The sequence below is a fragment of the Rhipicephalus microplus genome, chromosome 6 (genome assembly GCF_043290135.1).
Source record: "Rhipicephalus microplus isolate Deutch F79 chromosome 6, USDA_Rmic, whole genome shotgun sequence".
Classification (NCBI taxonomy): Eukaryota; Metazoa; Arthropoda; class Arachnida; order Ixodida; family Ixodidae; genus Rhipicephalus; species Rhipicephalus microplus.
In genome coordinates this window covers 162,007,700-162,025,311 of record NC_134705.1, presented here as the reverse complement: position 1 = coordinate 162,025,311, position 17,612 = coordinate 162,007,700, and positions in this window count along the sequence as shown.

Genomic DNA, 17,612 nt, shown 5'->3' with positions numbered 1-17,612 from the left:
TCCGAGGTAAAAGCCATTTTTTTTTATCTTCTTAGTGTACGTATTCGTTCTTCCCCGCCCCCTCCGAAACGTTTCCGCACGTAATGTGGTTTCACACTGCCTCCAAGATCGGAGACATTGAAACATTCTGCCTCTCACTCGGTTATGCATTGCCTCCGTGATCAGCCCACCTTTGACCGAGAGATGGCATGATGTGATTACGTCATGTGTCATCGCGGTGACGTTGTAATGACGTCAGAACGGTTGGAGATATGTGATGACATGATGACGTCATATGGTGACGTTTGCGCGTGATTACCTTTTTTTCATAACTCGCGTTACCGATGGTAAATGATCGCGTTTGATGAGACATCAAGTCTTTCGCATTCAAGAAAAAAATGCCCCCCCCCCCTCCTTGAAGGGAACCGTGAGGAAATGCGAATGCAGTGAATAGCGTCCATAACGGCGTTTCGCATGCACGTGAAAACACAACTTACCAGAATAATGTTTTCTTTTATTTTTTGCACCGTGCAGCCAATAGCGCCATTCGCCGCACGTGGCGTTTTTCTGTCGTGAGAAACACAGTATGCGCTTCCAGATCTAGTAGCTAGCGTGCACGCTTAAAAAATACTGTGAAGTGCACAAAACAAAAAGCGTTCTCGGCTCTACGTAGGCGTTTTACAGTGGCGTCTTGAGCACACATTTCCGGATGTTCTTGAGAGACGCCCAGCCAGCGAACGGTCGAGAGTGAGGCGCGAACGGATGGGAAAGTGGGGCGCAGGGAGGAGAAAGTGAACGGCGAGAGAAAGAGTGGCGAAGCACTGCACCTACCCATCCTCGCAACACATGCTCCAGTTGATAGGCGTAAGGATAAGCGCGCGCGCCCGTAGCTGTTACTAAGAGACAAGGCGATGTACGGATCCCAACGGACGCCTGACATAGCCCGACTAAGAAATGCATTAGGATATAAAACGTCTATCGCCGCAAGGGTGAAGCAGTTAATGTGGAAGTAACATTTTAGTGTTATGCGAACAAAGGCTAGCAGCCAATTCCTTCATTATCCCATGTAACTCTACAAAAGCGCTCATATTCGTTCATTAAAAAAAAGGACATGCCGCTGCCATTAATGTTGTTTTACACACTTTATGAACGTTAAGCCGAATCTTGCGCGCTGGGGGGCGGAGGGGGGGTGGATTGTTGTCACAGTGCAGCCCCTCCTATATCATCTCATTCGTCTAGCTGAGAAAAGTTAAACAAGCTTCACAATAGAAGCAAAATTGAAATGAGGTAGTGATGTGCTTCTCATAAAGGCCTGTGTTTGATTTCCGGATTTCCTGGAGTAATAATAATAATAACAGTCGTCCTTTTTACGGCCACAAACCCCGATAGGATTCCGGGTGGTACAGGTCTTCTCGAGCGTCATTATCCTCAAAAGCCTGCATGGTCACAACCCTGTATTTTAACTAATGAAAGGTTCGACTGGGCAAACGTATGGGCAGAAATGGTGCCCTGTTAGATAATTAGAACACCCCCTCCCCCCCCCCCCAACCTAATACGCAGGTCAATGCTTTCAGCATATATGGTTAACAATATCCGTATATTTTGGCTGGGGCGTAGTTTATTTCGTGGGTGGGGGCACCTGCCTGATATGAAGGGGGGGGGAACAGGTAAATGATCATTTTGCACTGTGTATGCCATGGTGAAAAACATTTCGGGTGGGGGGGGGGGGCACTACAGCTTTGGTGTGCGACGCACTGGATGAGCCACTGACTTCCGGTACAAAACACAAATGGAAGCCATGCCATAGGCTCGGGTATTGTAATGTCTTTACAGAAAACAGTGGCCACAGCACTGCCTTAATGGGGCCTCGCAATATTTTTCCGACACAAAATGAAATAGCCTCACTATTGGCGCATGGCGCTTCACAAATCACACGCCGTGAACATTCTTCAAATCCACCAAGTACGAGCGGAATGAAAGACTTGTCGCATGCTCCAGGCGTGTTCTCTCCCCTCTCGTACTAGCAAGCGCGCTGAAAGATACGCCTGGAGGGGATGTCAAGAAGACAAGCGCGTCATGACCTTGACCATTTTAGATGCGGAAGCATCTTATACTCGCGCCTTGTAGTGCGCCGTCCGCACCGCTTCTCGAACATTCGACAGCTGACGCGCGCGCATGCGCCGTCGCCCACTCTTCCACCATCTGTGCATCCCTTCCTCCTCTACACACCGCGCGCGCTTCACTCCTCCACCATCTGTGCACCCTTCCTCCTCTACACACCGCGTTCGACATCTACAATTCTCCTGATTCTCCAGTGGACGCGCATGTGGCGTCGCGCTTCGAGAACATTCAACAGCTGACAGTGCATGCGCCGTCGGGCTGTATATATACTCAAGGTCGGCGCTCGCTCGCTCAGTTGCCGCTCGTCGGTTGGTTTGTACGGCGCGTCGACGTCCAAGGTCGCGGTGAAATTAATTCCAACGAATCCACAAACACAATTATCGACGTCCCTTCGACCAGCGCCGCCCTTTCGCATACGTGTGTACGTGTTCACTCATTTAACACCCCCTCCGACAACCACGTTAACCAATTTAGCCATCGACCCAAGTAAGTCGCAATTTAACACCCCATTTCACAACCACGTTAACCAATTTAGCCATTGACCCAAGTAAGTCGCACTTTAACACCCCGTTAACCAATTATATGGTCCGCATCCTCCTCAGTGTTCCCCCGAGGGAAGCTGCGGGCAATTTTTTTTTCTGTTGTTTTTAGCACGCGGCTTACTTTAAGTGTGACCACGAGTGAGCACGTGGCAGCATCACGTGGTGGCCACGGTAACTGCTGCTACTCACGAAGATAAAATCAGCCAATGGCCGTAGACTTGCGTATATGACGTCGTTTGTAGAGAGAAAGGAATGTGATATCTGGCCGACTTTGAGAATTCATTTCAGATTCCAGGCCTCGTGCAGATCTATAATATTAGGCTCGCGTGTTCTCGGCAGCCTCAACTGTCGATCCGCAACGTTTGCTGGCCATGCTCAAGAGAGAGAGAGAGAGAATAAAATTAGGGAAGGACTGGGAGGTTAACGAAAAATTGGAGCATCCGGTTTGCTACCATGCACCAAGGGAAGGGAGAATGTGTAATAAAGATGGGAAAGAAAGCGAAGAACAAAATAGACGTGCGAAGAGAAAAGAAGAAAAAAGTGAGCTGGGGTGCTATAGCCTATTCAATAGGCCACTACCACGCAAAAAGTTCAATACGGCCTTCGCTGATTTCCTGTGCGAAGACAGATTATGTCAATCCATGCTCAAAAAGTGTTAGTAATAATATCTTGGTTTTTTACGTCCGAAAACCACGACATGATTGTGAAACCCGCCGTAGTGGAGGACTCCGGTAATTTTGACCTCATAGTTTTTTTTTAACGTGCGGTGACATCACACAACAGGCAAGCTGTTCGCCTCCGCTGTGATGCAGCCGCCGCGGTCAGGGTCGAACCCGTGACCTTCGGGTCAACAACAGAGCGCCATAGCCACTAATCCACTATGGCGGACGCTTCAGAAAACAAGTTACATCTCAGACAAAAAAAAAACTTGACACTAACGCTTTATTCGTAGAAAATGTTGTTAAGAATGATTCATTACAGAAGGTTTGGTGTGACTTCCCCTCATGGCTCATCTGTCCTGCGATGATGAAGTGCTTGAAGGGGCCATCTAACACTTTTCACGACCACACAGTTTTACGTGTTTTTTTCTGGCTGATTGTGTGGACTGAAGGCTTAAGAGATTCGTGCCGCAAGAACGGCAGCGACAGGGGCACGCAGCGCAAATTTAGTTATTCAGCGTAGAAATATCAAAATACATTGAAATGAATGCTTGCCCTCAACTCGATTTTCGCGGGCTCACCTGACCGCGTTTCCCTCACCCTATGACGTCAGAAGGCTGCCCAATGAAATGAACTGAAAGCGGTGCCATACAGGAAGCTCGCATGACATATTAGGGAGTTTTTATAATAGCGAACCGTGAGCCCTTGCGGTGCGGTCTCTGCTACTGCGCATGCGTCGTAACTCAAGTCCACGTTCGCGGACCGCACGCAAAAAAAAAAAACCGAAATTGCGTGCGGTGATGGCGGCCCGCAAGCGCTGGTTTCGCGGCTACGGGCGGTGATGACGGCCCGCATGTGGCGCGCAAGCGCTAGTTTCGAGGCTACGGTGTCGCTGCGATCGTGCGTTGCGGATCGCAGCAGGGCAAACGCTATTATAAAACCTATATGGCGCCCGCAACGCCCGCAGCGCTTGCAAATGGCATTCTAAAACTCCCTAATGTCCGTAATGCCCAGCACGCCGTTGCGATGGTAAGAAGTATTCTGGTACTTGAAAGGGGAACGACACGTGCGAAACAAGCCAGCTCGCAAATGCTTCTATGTTTTGTAGCTTTACTGAACTTTCTTTTTGCGATTGCGCCTATATATCAGCGCTCTTACATTTTTCTTTGCTTTTAGTTTCTTCAAACAACATACCAGACCGCTCATATCGAATCTGTCAGCGCAACTGTGGGCCGTCCAGTGATCCGAGGAAGCCGCTTCGAGACCTTGTCTCGAAGCCACGTCCTCGGGTAGTGCAGACCCATCAAATTGGGGTCATGACTCGAATACCATTGTTGAGACGATAAAGCTTACGTTCTTCTTCAAGATACAGGAATGAACACTGTACACATTACCTTCTTTTGCGCTGATGGACCGACCTTTGCTTCTGCGCGTCTCGCGATCGTAGATGATGTTGATAACGACCAAGAAGAAGAGATCATGACATGAACTGAACCACTACTGATCATGATGATGTCTCAACTATGGCTCATACCCACTCAAGTGATTGGCTGAGAATTGGTTATATAAACTTTAACTGATTTAAAGTAATAAGTAATCCTTGCAAAAGAAGGATAGAACGTACTTAAAAACAGAAGGTGTGCAATAATTATTTTTTGCCATTCCGACCAGACAGTATAGTCTAGATCTTGAATTTGTAACAATATCGAAGACGTTTAAATTTCATGTTTTGATATTGCTCATTAATGCTATAATGATACATATACATATAGGAATTCAGAGGCGCATTCGTTTTGTTTCATGACGATAACTGCGAACGGCATCAAGGGTGCTCCTGTGGCTGTACCCACAGCCGAAGCACCAAAGGTAAGTAAACTGTCAATGTGAAGGTCAACTCTAGGTTAGCAAATGAAATTACAAGGAGTCGTTTTCCTAATATTATGCAATGGCGAGATGAGAAAAAAATAATGCTTCCATTTTAAAACAAGAGAGAGAGAGAGATAAAGAAAAAGGAAGGCCAGGAGGTCAACCAGATATTGGCATCTGGTTTGCTACCCAGCACTGGGGTCGGAGATATAAGAGCAAGAAAGAGGGGTAGATAGAGAGAGAGAGAGAGAAAAGAAGAAAAAAAACGCAAGTGCCCTCATGAGAAAACAAAAACACACACATGACGGGCGTTCTAGCTACAACCGTTCAGAAATGCCGGTCGCTCGCAATAAGTGCTATAGCGCTTTCAGGGCCTTTTACTGTGAAGTTGCATCTTGTCGATATTGTAGAATTGTTTCCTCCGACAGAGGTTGATTATATTGCCACCTGGTGTTCTGTGCCAGTGAACAGTGGGTCAGTTCTGTGCCGGTGAATGAAGAAGACGAAGATGAGCAACCCGTGCCAGCGGAGACGACCTTCTTTGTCTCTCAGATTTTGGACAGTCGCGTCCCTTTGTACGTCCGTTCGAGCTCTTAGCGCGTGACAACTGGTGCAGGTGCGGGGTACCCTATGCACCGAACCCCTCCCAGTACAAGAAGCTCCAGCCCCATACCGGTGGTTACGCCTGTTCACCGTGCTAGCCGCAGGATCCGAGGACTGGACCCTGAGTTCGGACTTCTCTCAGAAGAGATGACGGCCCCAACTATTCCAGGCAGCGCCGTCCCAAGCGGCTCCAACACAGCCGGTATGGAAGGCGCAACGCAATTGCAATATACACTGTTCAAACCACGAACGCCCAATCCTTTTCATGGTGCTGTCCATGAGGGTGTTGAAGATTAGCTAGTCCACTATGACTTCGTTGCCGCTAATAACATGTGGGATGACACAGACAAGCTCAGACATGTCTACTTCAGTTTGAATGACGGAGCACGTGTTTGGTAGGAGAACCAGGCAGGTGTGTTCACGTCATGGGCGGACTTCGAACGCCGGCTTCTCGAAACGTGAAAGTCCCGATCGCCGAGAGCGAGCTGAACGTGAACTCCAGTGCCGTATGCAAATGCCAAATGAAGGCGTAGCAATGTATGTTGAGGACATGACGCGTCTTTTTCGACGAGCCGACCCTCACATTTCGGAAGAGAAGAGGGTGCGATACCTGATGCGTGGAGTGAAGGAGCAGTTGTTCGGTGATCTTGTACGCAACCCCCCCCCCCCCCCCAAGAATACGTCAGAGTTTCTTGCTGAAGCCGTCCTGATTGGAAGCACGCTTCGGCAACGGACCCAGACGTACGAGCGACAAGTGAACTTTGCTTCTGCTACGGACTACATGGGTGGTTTTGGGGCCCACGTCGACTTCTTCCGAGAGCTCATACGCTCTGTAATTCGCGAAGAACTGCAGAAGTTATCTGTACCCTCGGCGGCCACTGTCAGTTCTTTGTCCGGCATCGTCCGAGATGAAGTTCAGCAGGCACTACGAGAACCGTCCTGTCAGACAGAGCCGCGGCCCCTAAATGACTTCCCTCGCATGTCGTATGCGCAAACTCTGCTCCAGCCAGCACCACCTTTGCCTCCGCTTCCCACCGCGGCCCCTGCCGTGCTTCCGGCAGATCAAACTCTGCGTCCACCTGCACCACATTTCAGTCCGCCTTATACCACAGCCCCAGCCATGCTTCAGGCAGTCCAAGCGGGCCCGTACCTCAGTGACCGCCGACCGACCGATTCCGCGAAAATCGGACGTGTGGCGGGCCCCCGATCGACGTTCCCTTTGCTATCACTGTGGTGAACCTGGGCACATCTACCGACAGTGCACTTATCGAGAGCTGGGACTTCGTGGTTTTTCGGCCAACTCCCCACCTCCTAGGTTTGGCCAGCGGCCTCCGGAAATCGCTGACTACGTTGCTCAGCAGCGCGGATCGACATCTCGGCACCACTCACGCTCTCCATCACCGCGGCGGTTCCCGCCGAATCATCGCACCTATTCGGGCATGGCACAGGGCCGGTCACCTAGCCCGCGTCGGGAAAACTAGCCTCAGCGACCTTCAGGGGCAAGGCCGCTCAGACTGGTCATGCTCAAGCCCCCTATCGACGCGGACTGAAGATACCGACGATACATCGACAACGACACCACCGGCTGATTGCGGAAGAGTTTCCTTAGATATTCCTGTTCTGCTAGGTGGTCGCGAAGTCAGCGCCTTAGTGGACACTGGTGCGGACTATTCCATAATTAGCGAAAATCTGGCCGCCCTTTTCAAGAAAGTAACGACGCCTTGGAACGGAACGCCGATTCGTACAGCTGGCGGGAATATCGTCACGCCACTCGGTATGTGCACGGCGAGACTGCAAGTCCGCGGTTGTACATTTGTTGCCAGTTTGAGCGTTCTCCGGCAGTGTTCTCGAGACCTGATCATTGGCATGGATTTTCTCAGGGAGCATGGTGCTATAATTGACATTCGAACGTCTAGTCACTTTCGCGACCACAAACGCCACAACAGTTTACGCCGACCCCAGCCACTCCCGAGTGTCTCTTCGCGTCGTCGACGACGCTGTCACGTTAACACACCGTGCAAATGTTGTGGTTCAGGTGGCGTGGGACAGAGTGATGCACGGTGAAGCAGTCGTATAAAGCAATCACTCGCTTTTGCTGTCTCAGGGTGTCTGCGTAGCGAGAAGCCTTGTCGACCTTCGTAATGATCACTGCAACGTTTTTGTCACAAACTTCAGCGACGAGCACCGGCACCTTTTTCCTGGAACTGTCATCGCCTACGCCGACCCAGTCGCCAATGTCACAGAGTGTTTTGCTTCCGAGGCCATCTGCACTGCCGAAGCGCCTTTCCGCAGCGTCGACATCAGTCCAACGCTTTCTGAAGCGAACAAGCAGCGTTTGAGCGAGCTGTTGCTGGAGTTCCACACATGCTTTGCGCGTTCTTCAAAGATACGTCATACACCGATAACGAAACACCGTATTATCACCTACGACGACGCGCATCCCATACGGCAGCAGCCTTACCGTGTTTCGCCAACCGAACGGCACGCGATTCAAACGCAAGTTAAGGAAATGCTTCAGGATGGCGTGATACAGCCTTCAAGCAGCCCTTGGTCGTCACCAGTCATTCTTGTGAAAAAGAAAGATGGCACGCTTCGATTTTGTGTCGACTACAGAAAGTTGAACAATGTCACAAAGAAAGACGTGTACCCGTTGCCCAGAGTCGATGATTCTCTGGACAAGCTGCGACGCGCGAAGTATTTTTCGTCCGTCGACTTGAAGAGCGGTTATTGGCAAATAGAGGTCGATGAACGTGACCGGGAAAAGACCGCTTTTGTAACGCCGGACTGCCTTTATGAATTCAAAGTGCTCCCTTTCGGCCTTTGTTCCGCTCCAGCCACATTCCAGCGAATGATGGACACCGTCCTGGCAGAACTCAAGTGAAAAAGCTGTCTCGTCTACCTCGATGATGTCGTTGTGTTTTCATAAACGTTTGACGAGCATCTTCGTCGCCTTCGGAATGTGCTCGAAGCCATTAGATTGGCCGATCTCGCACTCAAGCCTGAGAAATGTCATTTCGGCTACGAAGAGTTAAAGTTCCTTGGTCACGTCGTGAGCGCCGTTGGTGTTCGGCCTGATCCTGACAAAACTGCTGCCGTCTCCGCTTTTCCACCTCCAACTGACAAGAAAAGTCTTCGACGCTTTCTGGGTCTGTGCGCTTATTACCGGCGCTTTATTGAAAATTTCTCTAACATTGCGGAGCCACTATTACGCCTCACGCGTGATGACACACCATTTGTCTGGGCTGACGAACAGCGGACTGCCTTTGCGGAACTACAGCACCGGCTCTCTTCCCCTCCCGTGCTCGGCCACTTCGATGAAGATGCTGACACTGAAGTACGCACTGATGCCAGCAATATTGGTCTTGGAGCTATTTTGATACAAAGACAAGATGGCATTGAACGGGTGATAGCCTACGCAAGTCGCACACTGTCTCGCACAGAATCTAACTATTCCACATCAGAGAAAGAATGTCTCGCGGTCATTTGGGCAATTACAAAGTTTAGGCCATATCTCTATGGAAGACCATTTAAAGTGGTGACTGACCATCGTGCTTTGTGCTGGTTGACCAATCTACGAGACCCTTCAGGAAGATTAGCACGATGGAGTCTGCGCCTTCAGGAATTCGATGTCACCATCGTGTACAAGTCAGGCAAAAAGCACGAAGACGCCGACACGCTATTACGAGCACCTCTTCAACCCGCCAGTACTAGCGCAGAAGAGGACGGTGCCTTCGTGGCAACTGTCAGCGGACCGGATCTGATGTCGCATCAACGAAATGACGCCAATCTAAAAATGATTATAGATCATTTAGAAGGTGGCACTGCGCCCATTCCTCGTCCGATGTCGCGAACGTTGCCATCATTTTGCCTACGAAATGGCGTCTTATACAAAAGGAACGCCGGTGCTGGTGACAGATCTCATCTTCTCGTCGTGCCTGAAGCCCTCCGCGATGACGTCTTATTAGCTTGCCACGACGAGCCCACATCTGGCCATCTGGGCTAATCGAAAACTCGAGAACTATGGATCGGGTGCGACAACTCTACTACTGGCCTAAAATGTCTGCCTGTGTCAAACGCTACGTGAAGGGATGCCGTGAATGCCAGCGTCGCAAGACACCACATTTAAAGCCTGCAGGCCATCTACAACCGATCGATCCACCACGTACACCGTTTGAACAAGTGGGGATGGACCTCCTAGGCCCGTTTCCTTTGTCTTCTTCTGGCAACAAATGGATTATTGTCGCAACCGATTATTTGACGCGTTACGCCGAGACGAAGGCGTTGCCACGAGGGACCGCATCTGAAGTTGCCAGTTTTTTTATGCATCAAATTGTGCTACGGCATGGCGCCCCGTCACATGTCATCACTGATCGAGGGACATCATTCACAGCGAAACTCTTGGATGATATCTTCAGCTTGAGTTACACAAGCCATCGAAAGACCACTGCGTATCACCCTCAGAGTAATGGTTTAACAGAAAGGCTAAACAAAACGCTAGCTGACATGATCTCTATGTACGTGGATGTGCAGCACAAAACGTGGGACGACGTCCTGCCGTACGTAGCATTTGCGTATAACACTGCAACGCAGGAAACTACACGTTTCACACCATTCCAGCTCGTTTATGGTCGAGATGTTAGAACTATGCTGGACGCCATGATTCCATATGAGGACATCGACAAGATCGACCAATTAGCCCCCGACATCAATGAGTACATTCAGCGCGCTGAGGAAGCACGTCAACTGGCCCGTGTGCACATCCGAACTCAACAGTGCGCAAGTGCACGGCGGTACAACACCCACCATCGAGAAGTTAATTATGAACCTGGTGACCAAGTTTGGGTTTGGACACCCATTAGGCGGCGAGGTCTCAGTGAGAAACTCTTGAGGAAGTACTTTGGACCTTACAAAGTACTCAGACGTGTGAGCGATGTGAACTACGAAGTGGTTCCAGACGGAGGCTCGCAATCATCCCCGCGCAGGTTACCACGCCCAGAGACTGTACGCGTAGTCCGCCTAAAACCATACTTTACGCGGTGATGCGAATTTTCTTCTTGTGCCAGTGAACTCTTCATGTGAACAGTGAATGCCATTTATTTCCGATTGCTGGGCCCAGGACGCATTTTCTCTCGTGCACTAAGTTGTTTAATGTTTCTTCATGTTACCTACTTCGACCCACTGCTGTGCACACTTTTGTTTGAGCATCAGGTCGATGCTCTCTTGGGAGGAGAAGTAATGCCACCTGGTGTTCTGTGCCAGTGAACAGTGGGTCAGTTCTGTGCCGGTGAACGAGGAAGACGAAGACGAGCAACCCGTGCCAGCGGAGACGACCTTCTTTGTCTCTGAGATTTTGGACAGTCGCGTCCCTTTGTACGTTCGTTGGAGCTCTTAGCGCGTGACAATATAATTTGCTGAGTTTCTTGCGAAGGCATAGTCGTTGTCTACTATACTCTAGGCAGTCACAAAGGATATGTTGGATGGTTTTTTCGTTGCCACAGTGGCCACAGGACAAAAGTTGGGAGATATGGAAGGACCTACTTATACCTCAACACTAATCACCAACCTAAGGGGATTCCCCAAAGATTTAATATATCAAGATAGGCTACATGAATCGTATGGCTATATATAAACATTTGGAATAATCATAACATCAAACAATATTAGAAACTTACGATTCAAAGCCACCTCAGGGTACTTACGATTCAAAGGCACCTCAGGGGTGCTGTTCTGCACATTACCGAATTCTGCCATGTTGCTGAACACACTCTACTACATGGTCTGTGAACGTAAGAATCGAAAACAATGCCATCCTAATCATCCGCATATATTGTCTGTGTGAGTAACAGTTAACAAGTCCAAATCCAGAAGAACAGCGATAGTTTGTGCACAGACTAGGCTAACTGATTTGATTGGTCACGCGTGGTGAGTCACATGGTGGCGCTTCAATAGCGTTACGACACCGGAACTTCCGATGATGTAACACTATAAAAAATTGTTATTTTTTCCCGAAGCAATACGTCGCCGTGCTCCGCCTTGTATAGTATAAACCAAGGTTTGAGCTGAATAACGAAACCGAAGTGTGGTACTACGCTGTACGTACGGTCAACTTGCGGTTTACCAAAACTACCGCTTGCTTAACAAGAACCGCTATGTCTGCAACACGATTGGACATTGAACTGATTCAGCTTATTGCGTCACAGAACCTCACTTTTTGTAGCGTCAATGTGACGTTTCATCCCGCCAAATTAGTCGCCCCTAATAAGAAAACGAAACGCAGCCGCTCTGTGGCGCTACGGAGCGCGATGCCAGGCGCCATATGTAAGGTTTTCACGCAGCAGACGACCCATGCTTGTCGCTGTGTTTGCTGTGCTTATGCCACGAGTGTTGTGCCGTGCTCCTTGGCCTTTCACGTTCCTGTGTGTTGAATTTACAACACTGCGGCGTTGGAAGTTTCCTCCAATACTGCGTGCTGTATGAATTGGCTGTATGAATTTGTATAAGTAATAGGGCAGCTGCACGTTGCTTCTCGTCGTGGTACAACAAAGCAACGATGATCAACAGCACCGTTTACGCTTGCTCCAACCGCACAAACAGCAAGCTCAATGACGAAAATTTTCAACGGGCAACCTTTTCCGAAAGTCAAACTACGAGAGTGTGCGAAGACAGTGGAGCTGTATCGTCAAGGCGCAGAGCTCTATGTCTGAGCAGATTTCGTCGCGAAGACCTAGAGGAATTGGCGTCGTACTGCCGAGTTCACGGGGCTTACTCTTCCAACATGAAAGCACGCCTCACCGAAGTAATTTATGCGCGTGCGATGCACGCACAGAACTTCTCTGTCGGCATTAATCAGTCACCACTGCTGCTGCTGCTGCAGTGCAGTGCTTCTGCAGCAGCAGCAGCAGCAGCAGCAGCAGCAGCAGTGGTGACTGATTAATGCCGACAGAGAAGTTCTGTGCGTGCATCGCACGCGCATAAATTACTTCGGTGAGGCGTGCTTTGAGCTCGCCTCACCGGTGAACGGTGAGGCGAGCAGCAGCAGCAGCAGCGGCAGCGGCAGCGGCGGCGGCGGCGGCGGCGGCGGCGGCGGCGGCGGCGGCAACGGCAGCGGCGGCAGCGGCAGCGGCAGCAGCAGCAGCAGCTTTTCATTGAATGCCTGTATGCGGCAGACTTGCACAGCGACGGCAAGATAAACTACTATTTAGCTTACGCGATTAGATATACTGAGAGGATGACCTCACGCGTGAAAAACACGAGGTACATGCCGGTAACTTGACTATCGATCCAGTGTACAGCGGCTTGAAGGTACCATAAGCTGGGTGCCACATCAGCGATTGATTACTTGCCCTATCGCTACCTTTAAGAATAGCTATAGAAGAAAACACAGTCACGGACACGAGGTACATTACGTACAGCTTACCTTTGCAGCGACGACAACGAAGAACTTCACCCGTGGATGTGGTTGTTTAACGAGACCACTGGTGATGCAATCATGAGCGCCCGAGGCTTGCTGTCGCCTAATTTCTCGCGCTTCACAAAGTTTGCCCTGTGAATTAGAGAGTCAATTATATTCGCGTGGTGTACACGTTTCAGAATAAGAGCGAACATAGTTCGTGAATACTGCGTGCTAGAATTCTCGTACACTGTATTCGTTAAGTACCCGTCGGATAGCGTCAATAAGGGGTCTCATTACTTTGGTGATGTACCCATCGCGCATGGAGTCAGACTTAGCGCAGTAACTGAGCATCATTTTTCGCAGCAGTACCACGGCAGAGCAAAAGGAGCGGTAGCGTTCGTTACGTTAACACGTGGCAACAACGTGCAGCTGCCCGCGGCCACTTATACACGCAAAAGTAGAGGAAACTTCCATCACTGCAGTATCGTAAATGCAACACATGAGAACACGGAAAGTCGGGGCCACACAACAAATGCCACACAACGCCCATCACATAAAGAGGGCAGCAAGCATGGGTCGTCTGCTGCGTGAAAACCTCAAAAATGGCGCCCTGTCTAACGCACCTCTGCGCCACTTTGCGGTTGAGTTTCAGAGCATACTCCCTTGAGTTGCTCGTTCGATATGCCGCCTCGCAGATGTTCTTCCTTAAAGTACTTTGTTATTATTTTAGTCAATAATGTCACAATGTAGTGTATGTAAAGTTTGCTTATGAAAGTGAAAGTTTGTTGCTGAGTTTGAATTGTTTGAAGTGGTGATTGTCGCCGCACGAGGGCGGTAGAAAAAAAAATGGCGCTGTCGTTTATCACGTAATCGCGTTCAGATTCAGTAAGGAAAAAAGAGCAATCATGATTTTTAATGATAATGAAGGTAGTGAGCTTAGGATACAGGAGGTCACGCTAGAGATAACAGATCAATGCAGATATCTGGGCGTATGGATAAGCAATGGGACCGAGTACCTAAGGGAACACGAAATATACGTAACGACTAAAGGTAACAGGAATGCAGCAGTGATGAAAAAAAAATAGGGCAGCGTGGAATTACAATATGTATGATGTTGTGAGAGGAATATGGAAAGGGGTCATGGTTCCTGGTCTGGCGTTCGGCAGTGTGGTCTTGTGCATGAGATCAGAAGACCAAGCAAAATTAGAAGCTAAGCAACGTGGAATACGTAGAGTTGCTTTAGGAGCTCACGGGAATACACCAAATCAGGGAGTACAAGGTGATTTGGGATGAACATCATTTGAGGGCAGGGAATATAGCAGCAAGATAAAATTTGGGAAGCGATTGAGAGAAATGGGGGAACAGAGTTGGGCTGAAGGTTTTCAGCTACTTGTACGTGAAGAATGTCGATACAAAATGGAGGAAGCGAACCAGAAAATTGACGGGTAAATATTTAGAAAACAGCAGGGGGCCAAACCAAAAAGAACTATATATCGGTTAAGAAGAAGGTGAAGGAAACGGAGACTGACATGTGGAGAATTGGCATGATTAATAAGTCCGCACTACAGATCTATCGAACTTTTAAGCAGGAAATTGCCAAGGAAAGGATCTGTGATAATCCTCGGGGTAGTTCTGTACTGTTTGAGGCCAGGACGGGAGTATTGCGAACCAAGACATATCGGCCCAAATACGAAGGGGTAGACACAGCATGCAGTGCATGCGGAGAGGAGCAGGAAACTGCCGAACAGTTCATAATGTTCTGTAAAGGGCTCCACGCTATAGTTCAGGATGATGGCGCAGAGTTTTTTCAAAGCACTGGGGTTTAGGGACCGGGAGGGCAAAATAAACTTTAAGCGGGTAGAATTAACTAGAAGGAGGTTATCTGATAGGCGGCTAAAGTCAAGACACGAGTGAAAATTGAGCTATTCACTGCAAAGTACCAGCCCTCAACTTCACTATTTAAGGGGGGGGGGATAAATTCCGTCCGTCCGTCTGTGCGTCCATCCATCCATCCGTCCGTCCGTCCGTCCATTCATCCATCCATCAATCCATCCAGTGGTTAGAGTCGTGTCCCCTTAGGTACTCGGTCCCATTGCTTATCCATACGCCCAGATATTTGTATTTATCTGTTATCTCTAGCGTGACCTCCTGTATTCTATGTTCACTACCTTCATTATCATTAAAAATCATGACTGCTGACTTTTCCTTACTGAATCTGAAATCTAACCTATCTCCCTCATTACCGCAGATGTCCATCAATTTCTGCAAATCTTTCTGGTTGTCAGCCATTAGCACTATACCATCTGCGTACATCAATGCTGGCAGTGCCTGTTCAATAGATTTTCCTTGTTTGACGAAACAGAAGTTGAAGCCAAGTCCACTCTCCTATAATTTGGGCTATAATCCTTGTAGGTACATCATGAATAACAAGGGTGACAAGGGACACCCCTGCCTAAACCCCCGTATTTTCTGTGGGCTTGGATACCTGTTTTTCTCATTCTATAACTTCCTTGTTACTTTTATAGATATCCTTTAAAATATTAGCGACTCCATCTCCCACACCTAGTGTGTCTAGTATACCTCACAAATTCTCTTGAACCACGCTATCGTACGCTCCCTTGATATCCAAAAATGCTAGCCACAGGGCGCTGTGTTAGTTTTCTGCTATTTCGATGCACTGCGTCAGTGAGAACAGATTGTCTTCCAACATTCTTTGCTTCCGAAACCCATTCTGCAGTTCGCCCAGCACCCACTCATCCTCTATCTATGCCTACTAAGAGCCCTCTTTTCAGCCCTTACCCACTCTCCGTGTAAAAATCCCCGCCGTGGTGGTCTAGTGGCTAAGGTACTCGGCTGCTGACCCGCTGGTCGCGGGTTCGAATCCCGGCTGCGGCGTCTGCATTTCCGATGGAGGCGGAAATGTTGTAGGCCCGTGTGCTTAGATTTGGGTGCACGTTAAAGAACCCCAGGTGGTCGAAATTTCCGGAGTCCTCCACTACGGCGTCTCTCATAATCGTATGGTGGTTTTGGGACGTTAAACCCCACATATCAATCAAATCATCTCCTTGTGAAAATGAAGCCACTGCGCCATTTGATCTATCCTTGTCCATTAAGGTGCATAAAACACTTCTTTGTTGAGATTTTTCTGTCACCCTTGTTCATATATAATCAATAGCTTTGTCCCCTACGCAAGCGCGAAAAGCACCGCGTAGCGCATACAGAGAGAGCTACCAAGGAAGAAGAGCGAAGGAAGAAATGTGACAGACGTGCTATATACAATAGCGAAACCGCTTCTACCGCTTCTCCAGGCAATGACAGCGACGCTCCCTCAGACGAGCACGTGACGCAAGCAGCACTTCCCCTCAAGTAGCGTCGCACAACGACAACTCCTTGAACCAAGGGGGACCAACTACGCTATAGAGTTTCATACAAGTATTATTGTATGAAAGTCAATGAAATTATTGTATGAAACTCAATGAACGACGTCCATTCAGGCGTGAATGTTTGTACTGGCGTTGATAAAATAGAGGAGGCGCTGGCCAAGCAAAACCTTGCCCACTAGAAGCGGCATTTTTTTCTTTTGTTTTGGCTCCTCTCGCAGCAGTGCATAGTAAGTCTAATAACTATAAGGCATTGAAAAAAGTTTAGTACTGGGTCTATATTAAACTATGTAGCCCCCGTGAGCGCTTTACTGCACTGCCGGTTCATGCATTGGTATATTCTTGGTAGTGATTTTTCTAATATTCTAGCTTGAAGTAGAAATCACACACCTGATAACCAATTAAGCAAATGTTTTACCGTAAGTGTCTACACGTATCTAACTCTCAAGAAAACATATTAGGCTTAGGTACTGACCGCAATAATGTGGCAGGAACACCAGCAAGAAAATACTATGCACAAAACCGATGAAGTGATGCAACAGCATTCATTCCAATTTGACCAACGAAGTCAACAGAAGTAATGCAAGTCCGTGGCACTAATGTGAAGAACAAATGCTTGTTCTGAACTTTCTGCTACGGGCGTTTATTATTTTGTAAAGGGGATTTATTGAACGAGCCTAGCAAGTGGGCGGTAGCTGAAAAGGAACGCAAGCGGACCAAGGTATGAAGATGCTCGATCGCTGATCTCGGGCCTTCTTCTCGTGGTGATGATAGTTTAGCCGATGGTATCAATTTCTTCTTCTTTGTAATTTTAATACCAGGGCTTACGCCTACAAGTGAGAAGCACACATGACACCTTTAGTTTAGAGCAAGAACGGAACACGGAAATGGGGCCGGACTCGCTCGCTGGATTCCGTGCCGACCGGTTGTGCCCTCGTGATCTCCGACGTCAGCGTAGCTCTGGCCGACTGGGCTCGCCCTACGTCATCTCCTGACGCCGACCTCCGACGACAGTGTAGCTATGACCGACTGGATTTGCTCTACGCCACCTCCTGATGCCAACAAGAGC